This window comes from Piliocolobus tephrosceles, chromosome 5 (genome assembly GCF_002776525.5).
Source record: "Piliocolobus tephrosceles isolate RC106 chromosome 5, ASM277652v3, whole genome shotgun sequence".
NCBI classification, from domain to species: Eukaryota; Metazoa; Chordata; class Mammalia; order Primates; family Cercopithecidae; genus Piliocolobus; species Piliocolobus tephrosceles.
The window spans coordinates 151,057,178-151,071,188 of NC_045438.1; the positions used below are offsets into that span (position 1 = coordinate 151,057,178).

The window sequence follows — 14,011 nt, forward strand, 5'->3', positions numbered from 1 at the left end:
GGTTTTCCATTCCTGAGCTACTTCACTTAGAATAATGGCTTCCAGCTCCATCCAAGTTAATGTAAAAGACATTATTTTGTTCCTGTCTTTGACTGATTAGTATTGCATAGTGCATATACACCACATTTTCTTAATCCATTCATTGGTTGATGGGGACTTAGGTTGGTTCTGTATCTTTGCTATTGCGAACTGTGCTGCTATAAATGTGTGTGCATGCATCTTTTATTTACCTAAAGAGTATTTCTAAATATCAGAAAAATATGTGAAATTCAAAAGAACCTAAATCTTGGAACAAAAAAAATCAGCATTATATTGAGCTTATTTCTATTCCATTAGTGATTATTACAAGCCCAATATGTAATACACAAATATTCACTCCGTTTATACTGCTTCCAAGTGCCTGTGTGGATGCTTCTTTGTTATATGACAAAATCTATGTGCAGCACTTACCTTTTAAAAGCCTAAAAAACATATATGGAAAAATTAATATTGCCAGCTCTTCTTCTGCTAATGGTGGGAACATATTTTCAGTATTTTCGATAATTCCTTCTGTTAAAGTAAAATTCTCCAGGGGAGACTAAACCCACTGATAATCCTTGTTTACTCAATTACATAAAACCAAACAGCCCAATCCAGGAGAACTGAGTTTATGAACCTGAGCATCATTTAGCAGGCAAAGAGGCCATCACCTCCAAGAGCTAATTGTTTTCCACTTATTACTGATTGGTTTGTTTTGGTGTTTCTGTTGCTGAATTATTTTAAATTATAATTATTCTGAATGTAGGGTTTTAATTTAAAATATGACAAATGGTTATTTTCCTTTTGTAAGGCTGCTGGTTATGTTTAAGCAAAATTTAGTCTTCGGTGGGGTGATTTGTAGAGACAGGGATCTTCAGTTACCCAGTACTCCTGGCTGGGATAAATAGGGACTGAAGCTGATTAGAGGACTGGGGATAAAAATGGGGCAGGGTGACCGGGTGCGGTGGCTCACGCCTGTAATCCCAGCACTTTGGGAGGCTGAGAGAGGCGGATCACGAGGTCAGGAGTTCGAGACCAGCCTGGCCTACCTGGTGAAACCCCGTCTCTACCAAAGATACAAAAATCAGCTGGGCGTGGTGGCACATGCCTGTAATCCCAGCTACTCGGGAGGCTGAGGCAGGAGAATCACTTGAGCCCGGGAGGCGGAGGTTGCAGTGAGCTGAGATTGTGCCACTGCATTCTAGCTTGGCAACAGAGAGAGACTATATCTCAAAAATAAATAAAATAAAATAAAATAAAATAAAATAAATAAAAAGGTTAGCCGGGCATGGTGGCAGGTACCTGTAAACCCAATTATTCGGGAGACTGAGGCAGGAGAATTGCTTGAACCCAGGAGGTGGAGGTTGCAGTGAGCTGAGATCACGCCACTGCACTTCAGCCTGGGTGACAGAGCAAGACTCTGTCAAGAAGGGAAAAAAAAAAATGGCGAAGGGGCAGGGTATCCATGCTTCCTGCTTCCAAACAGAAAATTAAATGACTGTGCATAGGGTAAGTACCCACTAAAATTGTAAACTTATATTAAGATTATTGGCCCTAGAATTTATATGTCATTAAGGCAACCTCTGAGGAATGAAACCCAATCTAATTTGTTCAGGTTCCTGAGATCTAGCTTATAGCCACCTTAACCCCGGCTACATCAACTTATGACTGCTTTTGGCAAAATCAGGCTGCTGCCCCTTAAGGGAAGACAACATGCCTCCTCTTACTCAGTGCCTGGAACTCTTCTCCCTCTTAAGAACCTTCCAAGCATCATTCTGAGCAAAAGAGGAACAGCATGCTTCTGAATCAGAGACACTGCTGTCCTAAAGCAGGGGGAAATAAATTTAATTGCTCTCAGATGGATAAATATTTTATGTTTCTGCTGGGGACCAGGCAATACATTTCTCTTATGTGTTTTGTAGTCCATCAGTTTTGAGCTTAAACACAGTGATGACGTGCCACTGCCGTTTTTCAAAAGCAAGGTTATAAAAGTTTCAAAAGCTTATATACCTCTGTAATTCTGTCTGATTGTCAGATGGTCATCGGCTACGGAGGGCGGAGTTTACTGTCTATTTTGGAAAGTCATCTCTCCTGAAACTGGCAACAGTTACTCTTGCAAAATATGGGGCAGTGTTCTCTGCACAGCTGAAATCAGCATCTAATCCTAAGGGGATTCAAAATTAGAAATTTCTCATCTATTCTTTTCCTCTTCACGTCAGAGCTTGTGCTTCCATCGCAATTGAAGAAAAAAAAAAAGGAAAGAGAAATGTAATTGAATCCTTTACGTAATCCTCTTGCAAGGGAACTGGGTATCCTGTAGGTGGGTGAAGGCCATTTGAGAAATGATGAAAGCCCCTCAAATCTTTTAATAGTTGCCCATCTGTTCACAGTTATCTATGTTCCCTGTTACTCAACTTGCCAAATGTTACCACCATAGACCTAGCCCGCCATCGAAAAAAAAAAATGTTTGCTTTGTTAGCAAGCTCCTATTCCCAACAGAATGGCACCAGCCACCTCCAGCAGCTCACAGATGCAGCTGTCTCGAGAAGGCCTGTTACATTTCACACTTAGGACTGCCGTCTCTGACTGTGGCTTAATCAGACTCCCTGACAAGACCCAAACTCGCACTATCTCATAGTGCTCCGTATGTTGAAAGACAACAGGAGTCAGCCCACAAGCTGCAGGGCTGGACAGATTGGTGTGGAATGCAGTCGAAAAGCGACTCAGATGTCACTCCATGTAAAATCACCACGAGCAAGACTGAAATTCTGCCACAGTCTCTAAAGTGGTCAAAATACAGCTCATGCAAGGAAGTTGGAGAGATGTCTCTGGGTTTAAAACTTTCAGAACAGTTTCTAAGATAAAATGAAGAATAAATAAAGAAAGACTATACCAGGAGACATGTTAGCATTCCCAAGGAGACTGACGGGGCCCAGGATGGTGGGTATGATCATGCTCTTTTCTCTCCAGACTCTCTCTGCCTGTCTCCCTCTCTCTCTCCGTATACCCTCAGCCACTAGCCTGGCTCTCAAGAATGAGGAAAGAGCAGACCTGCAGATTCTCCAAATTCTTCCCAGGCAGTCCCATCCGCCTTAGCATTCCAAAGTGGATTTAGCCAAGTTTTGACAAGGAGGTGGCAGCCAGGAATTAAGAATTAAGTTGAGGACACTCATAGGGTAGTCAAAGCAAATACAGACAGCAAGGTCAGGGTAAGGAATGAGTCAGAGCCAGGGGGACAGACCGAGGAGTTTGGTTCAGGAGGCCAGTAGAATAGGGGGATACAGCAAGATGGTAGGAAAGAAGATATTCTAAGAACCCAGTGAAGCACAAAGAGAAGCTAGATTTACAGCTGGAGAATGAAAAGACTGGGTTAGATGACACAGCTCAAACTTGGTCCTCCAGATCTTTGCTAGTCATCCTATTCAAGCAGAAGCCAACGGCAAGGAAAGGCCAGAGGATACACAGAAACACCTGACCAGAGTGTGAGTGTGTGGGGAAAACAGAGGAAGGAACATAACATCGCACAACTTTCTCCTTTTCACGATTTGTTTTAGGGGCTGGGTCCGGTGGCTCACGCCTGTAATCCCAGCAGTTTGGGAGGCGGAGGCGGCTGGATTGCTAGAGCCCAAGAGTTCTAGACCAGCCTGGGCAACATAGCAAAACCCATCTCTACATAAAATTGAAAAATTAGCTGGTTGTGGTGGCACACGCCTATAGTCCCAGCTACTTGGACGACTGAAGCAGGAGGAGCTCTTGAGCCTGGGAGGTCGAGGCTGCAGTGAGCCATGTTCACCCCACTGCACTCCAGCCTGGGTGAAAAAGTGAGACTCTGTCTCAGAAAAAAAAAAAAAAAAAAAAAATCAGGTTTTGAAAAACTGTACTTGAGATTAATCTTAATTCCTTGTTTTGAATTAATTTTTTTTATTTTTTGTATTCTCTTTTGAGTGTCATTATAATGAGAAGTGCATCCATCCTCCTTTTTGGTTTTTTTTTCTTATTTGAATTTTCCCCTCACTTTTCAAGGTTTTTTGTTTTTTGTTTTGAGACAGGGTCTCACTCTATTTCTCAGGCTGGAGTGCAGTGGCACAGTCGTAACTCGCTGCAGCGTCCACCTCCTGGGCTCAAGGGATCCTCCCACCAAAGATCCTCTCTAGTAACTAGGATTACAGGGCATGCCACCACATCTGGCTAATTTTCTAAATTTAGTTTTTGCAGGGACAGTGTCTCCTTATGTTGTCCAAGCTGGTCTTGAACTCTCAGGCTCAAGTAATTCTCCCATCTCAGGTTCCCAAAGTAAAGGGATTATAGGCATGAGCCATGGCGCCCAGTCTAATTTTTATTTTTATCAAAGCTAGACATGCACATAATTTAAAGAATCAATAGTTCTACACTCTTCCATTCTGTGTCATAAGTGCCAACCATTTTCAATTATTTTAACTGTGTCTTTGATAATCACCCCCCCCCCACCTCCCCCTTATCTCTAAATAACATGACTCTATCTCTGTGTCTTATTTGGTTTTCTTCAGTTTGGGGCATTATCTACTGAGTTCCCACCAAAAATACAAGGGCTTACTTTTTTCTTGCTCAGTCCCCACTACCACCTACATGCATATTGCCTATTGTCTTGTCCACCCAATAGTGTTATATCACAATTTTTGTGTGATCAGTATCCACTGTTAACACAATTATGACTATTTGCATCTGAGCCAGGAAGTATACTATACACAGGGTTGCCATGAAGTATAAAGGTAGAGAAAGTCTGAAACATGGTCAATAATAAACGTTAGCTGCCACTATTAAGTCATTCCGTCTCATTTTGCTGTCAGCGGGAACAGTTATATTTGAAATGTCAAGCAGTCATCTAGAAGATCTGGTCAATGGAAATGACTAACGGAAAACTTCAGGTCAGGATAGCCTTATTTTTGTCCCCAACATTTCATTTTCCTCTGTCCATGTACTTATTCCTCCAACATGTTTAAAAGAGTTTTCTCAAGTCTACGTGAAGGTGCGGTTACCATAAAATGAAAATTGTGGCATGTAATTCTTGTTTTTCATCACATATTTTTCCCTCTGAACATTTTTACAATGACTCTTTTGCTTCTGAACAGCAAAGGGTGAAGGCTCAATCTCTTTGGGGTCATTTCTGCAAAACAGCAGGACTCCTTCATCCCTCATATTTTCTTCACCCAACCCATCTTATGCTCAGTGGTGAAGGGTTTGTTAAGCCCTTAACTAGCTCAATCGAACCAGTTATAAAAGCAGCTTTCATAGATGCTTTGAACACTGACACTCCATGGCACAATGTAAATGGCGATAAGCCTAGAACAACACCCTGTTTGCCTGGATTACCTATTTTGCATCTGTGAGATATACTGCCCAATTAAAAACCTGCCTTGTGCTTTCTTTCCCGTCAGCACATGTACACCTTGCCTCCCAAGGAGACCAGCTGCAAGCTTTTCAGGGGCTGAGGTTGGATCTTACTCTTCTTTGCATCTCCCACTGAGTCCAGCATGGTGCCCTATACCTAGAGAATCTATAAATACTTTTTGATTGACTAATTAATTAGCTACCTCTCGCTGCCTTTTCCTTGCCTACCCACTCACTGGCACCATCCCAGATCAGGCTGAAAGCCAGATTTTCATAGGAGAAATTTTCATTTAAAAGAAGACGCTAGATTAGTTTTTCCTACTTGGAACCACAGTGGCTTCCTCCCATGACTTGAAAGAGCACACTTGCTCCCTCTAATAGAAGCCTTTGGGTCTCTTCCATGGCTCCTTTTCCTTTAGGATTTCAAATTGTGTTAAAATTCCACACTGTCTAAAGGATTTTGTAAATTCCTCACAACAAGTTCACGAAACAAGTAAGAGATAATGCTACTTGGATAACGTTTTCCTGTTAATAAAAGAAGTGGGTCTTTCAGGTTTCCCGATTGCTAGCTGAAAGTTCTCCTCACTAGGCCAAAAATACAGAAATAATGGTAGTGAGTGTTTCTCTTCCAATTCCGCAAGGGAGACCCAGATCCAAGGGCTTCTGAAGATCATGAACCTAATATTAAATAGGAGGTAGACTTTTCTCAAAAGAAGACGTTTACGTGGCCAAGAAACATATTTTAAAAAGCTCAACATTACTGATCATCAGAGAAACGCAAATCAAAACCACAATGAGATACCATCTCACGCTAGTCAGAATGGTGATTATTAAAAAGTCAGGAAACAATAGATGCTGGTGAGACTGTGGAGAAACAGAAACACTTTTACACTGTTGGTGGGAATGTAAATTAGTTCAACCACTGTGGAAGACAGTATGGCGATTCCTCAAGGATCTAGAACCAGAAATACCATTTGACCCAGCAATCCCATTACTGGGTATAGACCCAAAGGATTATAAATCATTCTGCTATAAAGACACATGCATACATATGTTTATTGCAGCACTATTTACAGTAACAAAGACATGGAACCAACCCAAATGCCCATCAATGATAGACTAGATAAAGAAAATGTGGTACATATACACCATGGAATACTACGCAGCCATAAAAAGGAATGAGATCATGTCCTTTGCAGGGACATGGAAGAAGCCAGAAGTCATTATCCTCAGCAAACTAATGCAGGAACAGAAAACCAAACACCACGTGTTCTCACTCATAGGTGGGGGATGAACATTGAGAACGCATGAACACAGAGAGAGGAACAACATACACCAGGGACCACTGGGGGTGGGGACTGAGGGGAGGGAACTTGGAGGACGGGTCAATAGGTGCAGCAAACTACCATGGTACACATATACCTATGTAACAAATCTGCACATGTACCCCATTTTTTAAATGTTTTTTTTTTTTTTTTTTTTTTTTTTAAGAAATAAAGGGAAAAAAAAGGAAATAGACTTGAAGTGACAGGAAACTGGAGACTTTCAAAACTTTTCTCATAGTGAGGCTGGGCAACTGGTTTATATGTGAACTCTCTGCAAAAAATAAAGTTACAATGGACTAATTTCTCTATAGGTCCATCAAAATTTAAAATATTTGGTAAACTACCATCAAATCAGACAATCCTAAATTGTTAAACTCTTTTTTTTTTTTTTTTTTTTTTTGAGACAGAGTCTAACTCTGTCACCCAGGCTGGAGTGCAGTGGTGTGATCTTGGCTCATTGCAATCTCTGCCTCCTGGGTTCAAGTGATTCTCCTGCCTCAGCCTCCCAAGTAGCTGGAATTACAGGCGCCCACCACCACACCAGGCTAATTTTTGTATTTTTAGTAGAGATGGGGTTTTGCCATGTTGGCCAGGGTGGTCTCTAACTCCTGACCTCATGTGATCTGCCCTCCTCAGTCTCTCAAAGTGCTGGGATTACAGGCGCGAGCCACTGGAGCCACTGTGCCCGGCCAGTTGTTAAATTCTCTTTACCGTAACCGTATCAGTGACTTTTTTTTCTTTCCCAGGAAACTACCAAGCAGTAGGAGAAGTGACCTTGTGATTCACTATTACTAATTGGGTAATGCTATGTATAGGAGGAACAAACCATCACAGTATTCATTCATTCATTAACCGGCTCATTGAATATGTTTGTTCATTCACTCAAATCAGTCAGTTCCCACTATCTGCTAGGCACAATGCTCATATCTAGAAAACCAAGGCTGATTAAAATACGTTTCCTGCCCTACTATAGTGTGAGGGGGCTGAAAGCACACCCTGCTCAGTCAAGCCAGGGAGCTGTTTGACTAAGAGATACATTCACGTTGCCAAGGTGCCCGCCTTCGTGTCTTTTGCTTACTCTCCTATAGAGCATTTCTGGAGACAGCTTCTCGCCAAACAGCAAACAAAAAGCACCATTTTCTTTTTATTGCAAAGATGTTTCAAGAGTCTCTGATTTTTGAGATGGTGAAATCCGAATAGCTGAGACCAGAGAGTTATATAAGAAAAAGAACACTCTCAATGTTTCATGAAACTGGAGAAAACATATATGAGATCCTGGTTAGCCAACTGACTCCTCTAGAGCCTCTAATCAGGTCTCACCGCAGGAGAAAAATGCTTCAGCCTGGCCTTCAGAAGGATCTCACCCCAGCTCTGTAGCTACAATTCCCAGGCTCCTGATATACCCACATGTTACAGGGACAACTCCCCAAGTCCCAAACATGTCCTATCCTATCCCTCTCCTGTGCCATGATTCTGCTGCCTCCAAGGTTCTTCCTAGCACTGCTACTTTCACTCCCCAAATCCCAGCTCCTCCAAGAGATCTTGCAGTGTCTCACAAATCAGAGTAATCTCCGGAAAGGTATTTACTCCCTGACATCTCCATCGACCATCGAAACCACATATACAATTTCCTCACCATCCCATTGGCTCCCTCCACTGTGGTGGTATCACCCCTCAGAACCATCCCTAATTTGCCTTGTATATAAATATACCTCCTCTAAGTTGAAATTAGAAATACTTATTCCCTAACATCTCTATGGAAACCACATATACAATTAGCTTGCCATCCCATTTACCCCCTCCACTCTGGTGGTATCACCCCTCAGAACCATCTCTGATCAGCCTCGTAGTGTAAGCACTTGTCCTCTAAGTTGAGATGTCTGAAGATAAAAGGCTGGGACTCATAACTTGATGTAGTGGAAAAAGCACTCTGGGGATCAGAGAACCTTAATTTGAGATCCAGTCCCTTCACTGACAACCCACATGATTCTGGAGGTCTTGAGTCTTCTAGTAGACAGACTACTTAATCTGTCTGAATCTCAGTTTTCCTATTTCCAATATACGAATTCATTCCTCCTTCTTCATTCAGTGGCTTAAGAAAATTGTCTGCACAAGTGTTTTGAGCTACGTTCTGTACCGGCTTGGGGCTACACAGGTGGATGAGACAAAGACTGTGTCCTCAAGGCACAATCTCCGTGAGGAGTAGACAGTTCAGCCACTGGGGGCCGGCCAGCTGTCCATGGCACTGGGCCACAGGGAACCGGGCTACTGAGGCAAGAGGGAGCCCAGTGAGAACTGAGGCCATGGAGAAGGCTAAGTAAACCCCGGGCTGCTCTGTGTGCTGACTTGGGGTGATGGAGCTGAGTAAGGCAGAGCCATAAAATAAAGGGCTCTGAATGCTGAGCAGGACCAGGATAAACCCTATGGCTATTCCCCTATCACGGAGTGGAAACTCGCTTAGCTGAACACGAGATAGAAACCGTTCACTAGGCCGGGCGCGGTGGCTCACGCCTGTAATCCCAGCACTTTGGGAGGCCGAGACGGGTGATCACGAGGTCAGGAGATCGAGACCATCCTGGCTAACATGGTGAAACCCCGCCTCTACTAAAAATACAAAACTTAGCCGGGCGAGGTGGCGGGCGCCTGTAGTCCCAGCTACACAGGAGGCTGAGGCAGGAGAATGGCGTGAACCCGGGAGGCGGAGCTTGCAGTGAGTGGAATGCAGTGAGTGCGCCACTGCACTCCAGCCTGGGCGACAGAGACTCTGTCTCCAAAAAAAAAAAAAAAAAAAAAAAAAACAAGAAACTCTTCACTGAAGAGGAGCTCATTCCCCAGACCCCTCTATGGACCTTTCTAAGCACCTATGCAGTTGAGGAAGCTCTTTCTATTCCCGTGTCCCCACGTTGTCCCTTTGCTCTTGTTTACACCATGGATGAGGTAGAGTTCAAAGAACTGCTTCTAGGAGTCCCCTAAGGGCAACACCCTGGCACTGAGAAAAGAAGAGGCATGGAGACCCTGCTGGCCAGGCCACTACAGACTGGGCAGGGGGGTCGTGGACCTTTTTTCCCTCCGTCAAGTAAATATATTACTCCCCTTGTATCCAGAATATATAAAAAACGTTCACACTCAAAAAGAAGACAAATATGCCAGTTTAACAATCAGCAAAATATCTAAATAGACATTTTCCCAGAGAAGACAGGCAAATGGCCAAGAGCACACGTGAAAGGGCTCAACATCAATAGTCATTAGGAAAATGCAAATCAAGACTCCAATCAGATACCACTTCACACACACTAGGACGGTTACAAACTAAGGGACAGATAATAAAAAGTGCTGGTGAGAATATGAAGGAATTGGAACCTTCACACATGGCTGGTGAATGTGGAAAATGGTGCAGTTGGTTTAAACTGTTGGGAAATTTCTTCAAAAGTTAAACACATATTTGTCATATGAACCAGCCATTCCACTCTATTTCACTCAAGAGAAATAAAAATACATGTCTGCACAAAGACTTGTGCACAAATGTCGTAGCAGCACTGTTCATAATAACCAAAAAACGAAAACAATCCAAATGTCCATTAACCAGTGAATGGCAAAGCAAAATGTGGCATACGTATTATAATGGAGTATTATTCAGCCATTAAAAAGAATGAAATAGTGACACATGCTATAAAACAAGTGAACTTCAAAAACGTTACTCTAAATGAAAGTTAGACAAGAAGACTGTGTATTCTATGATTCCATTTATAATATCCAGGAAAGGCTAATCTATAGAGACAGAAAATAGGTTAGGACATTTAAAACAGGTCAATTTTATGACATAGAAAATTATAACTCAAAAAAGGTTTAAAAACAAACAAATGAAAAAGGATTGTGCTTCTTTGTGTAAAGATACAGTTAAAAACCATTAAATCTGAGTAACTTTGCTGTTCTCATCTCCCAATGGTCAGAAGTGGTGGTGAAACTTACCCAAAGACTACTCTAAATGGCCTTACTCCCCACTCCTGCAACTAGTTGTAGGGGCTAAGGCAGGTGAGAGAATAAAACACTGATTCTCACCACTCTTCTTCCTCTGCATAAGAATCACCGGGGGCGAGATGAGGCTTCCTAAATGCAGGCTCCTGGGCCTCACTCTCAACAATACTGATGCAGTAGTTCTCGGTATTCCCAGGAATCTGCCTTTTTAAGAAGCACTCTTCAGAGTACAAGGGGCCCACACTTTAAGAATTACTATAACAGAGGTGTGCAGGAAAGCAGTGGTAGCACATGGGAAGGGGAGCTCAACAAAGGTAGACAGGCAACTGAGCCCTGGGAAGTAGAGAGGCTACCAAAGTTATGATAGGAACCAAATTAAGTCTTAAAGATGAGAGGATAGTATTCAGCAGAAAAATAAGTAAAGGCATCCCAGTGCCTATCCTTTGCATATGCAAAGGCATGGAAGCATGAATGACGAGTAAATATTGATGGAACCTTCATTATGAGCCAGGAGCTATCTAACAGAGCATGGGAAACAAGGGATTGATGAGTAGTTAGAAGGGGTGGTAGAGAGGGCTGGGAGGGGAGTTGGGAATTTACTAAGAAAGTGACAGCAGGTTAAGGAAGATCTAAGGGAAGTTTAAATTAGGCAAGATTTGGGAAAAGATTAAATGGTTGAGGGTTTGGAGGAAAAGGGAGAAGCTAGGATATCTTAGATGTTTTGCTTCAGGGAAGGTGGTGCCAATCAAAACAGAGATAGGGAGTGGAGTTGCCCAGGGCAGAGGAGTTCAGAGTTACAGGATCTGCATTGGAAGTGCCTACAGTTGGCAGTTACAAGTAGGGACCTAAAGCTCAGGGGACTTCTAGAAATATGACTTAAGTATTATCTACCCAATAGTAATACATGCCTCAGGATTCTTGGGAAGGTGAAAGGAGACCATGAAGTGAACTTTGCAACTATAAAGTGATGCCTACGTGTCATTATTATAATTTCCCTCTGATTGGTCCACCGCACTCATCACTGCGATCTGTACCCAGTGAGTGCTCAATCCCTGAATTATCATGGCAAGTGTCACCACCTCTTCTATCTTCCAGACACAATGACGGTAACATCTCACATACCACACTTCTTTTTTGAGACAGAGTCTTACTCTGTCACCCAGGCTGGAGTGCAGTGCATATCTTGGTTCACCACAACCTTCACTTCCTGGGTTCAAGTGATTCTCCTGCCCCAGCCTCCTGAGTAGCTGGGATTACAAGCACCTACCTGGCTAATTGTTGTATTTTTAGTAGAGATGGGGTTTCACCATGTTGGCTAGGCTGGTCTCGAACTCCTGACCTCAGGTGATCCGCCTGCCTCAGCCTCCCAAAGTGCTGGAATTACAGGTGTATAGGGACTAGCCCTACAGGGCCTGTGGGTTTTTCTCCTCATGTGTGGAGAAGAGAGATCGTAGAAATAAAGACACAAGACAAAGAGATAGAAGAAAAGACAGCTGGGCCTGGGGGACCACTACCACCAAGCGGAGACGGGTCATGGCCCCAAACGGCTACACTCGCTGATATTTACTGCATACAAGACAAGGGGGCAGGGTAAGGAGGGTGAATCTTCTAAGTGATTGACAAGGTGAAGCAAGTCACGTGATCACAGGTCAGGCGGCCCTTCCCTTTTAGGTAGCCGAAGCAGAGAGACGGCAGCATACGTCAGCGTTTTCTTCTCTGCACTTACAAGAAAAATCAAAGACTTTAAGACTTTCACTATTTTTTCTACCACTATCTACTACGAACTTTAAAGAGGAATCAGGAGTACGGGAGGAGCATGAAAGTGGACAAGGAGCGTGACCACTGAGCACAGCACCACAGGGAGGGGTTTAGGCCTCCGGACGACTGCGGGCAGGCCTGGGTAATATCCAGCCTTCCATAAGAAGCTGGTGGAGCAGCGTGTTCCCTGACTCCTCCAAGGAAAGGAGACTCCCTTTTGTGGTCTGCTAAGTAACCGGTGCCTTCCCAGACACTGGTGTTACCGTTTGACCAAGGAGCCCTCAAGCAGCCCTTATGCGGGTGTGACAGAAGGTTCACCTCTTGTCTTCTAGGTCACTTCTCACAATGTCCCTTTAGCACCTGACCCATACCCACCGGTTATTCCTAGGTTATATTAGTAATGCAACAAGGAGTAATATTAGAAGCTAATAATTAATAATGTTTAGAATAATTGATAATTGTTCATGATCATTTCTATGTCTAATTTGTATTATGACTATTCTTATTCTAACTATTGTCTTGATTATACTGAAATAGTTTGTGCCTTCAGTCTCTTGCTTCTGCACCTAAGTAATCCTCCGCCCACACAGGCATGAGCCACCATGCCCAGCCTCACACCACACTTCTCAAACCACACCACAGAACAAACACACTGCAAACTCACTGCAGATTGCAACCAGAGGGATAGCAAAAGCACCATGGACTGAAAGCATAAAAGAGGCTATCATTTTATATAGTCAGTCACTTCTCATGACTAGAAATGTTTTACTTTATTAAATTCTGTCATTTCAATGTGAAGAATGCCTTGTCTCTCTGGAATGGTAAGCGCTATGGTTTGGTTGGTTTGACTCCCTCCAACTTATGTTGAAATCTGATCCCCAGGTAGCGCCTAATGGGAGGTGGGAGGTGGGAGGTGTTAGGGTCATGGGGGCGGATCCCTCACGAATGGCTTGGTGCCATTCTCACAGTAGTGAGTTCTTGCTCTATTCGTTCCCAAGAGAGCTGGTTGTTAATAAGAGACTGGCATCCACTTGTGAGCTATAGAGTGGCAAGAAAAAAAAGAGCCTGGCACCTCTCCTCTCCTCCTGCTTCTTCTCTCGCCATGTAATCTGCGCATTCCAGCTTCCCTTCAACTTTCCCCACGAATGGAAGCAGCCTGAGGCCTTCACTAGAAGCAGATGTTTCTTGTACAGCCTGCAGAACTGTGAGCCAAATAAACCTCTTATCTTTATAAATTAGTCTCAGGTATCCTTTACAGTAATACTAATGGACTTAGACAATGAGTAATAAGGTTTGTTGATATTCCTTGTAATCTCAAAATTTACCAGCATTCATTGTAATTATATGCAATTAAATAACAGATTCAGCAACTCTCTTAAAATGAAAAAAGAAAAACCTTAAAGATCAGTTCTTAAGTTCTGGGCCAGTTTTGTGAATAGAAGTTACTAACAAATCCAAGTGTGATCATTTGATGTAAAATAAAATAGCCAGGTGATCAGTGTGGCCCAAGCATTCCTCCAAGCACCCTTGGAGAAGGCCCAAGCATTCCTCCAGCCCCCTTGAAGAAG

At 43.1% G+C, this 14,011-nt stretch overlaps 1 protein-coding gene across 3 annotated transcripts in view; it reads right to left on the reverse strand.

The window, feature by feature from the left end:
* Positions 1–14,011, reverse strand: part of CAP2 (cyclase associated actin cytoskeleton regulatory protein 2) — a 164,795-nt gene that overhangs the window by 136,082 nt on the left and 14,702 nt on the right. The window lies entirely within an intron of this gene.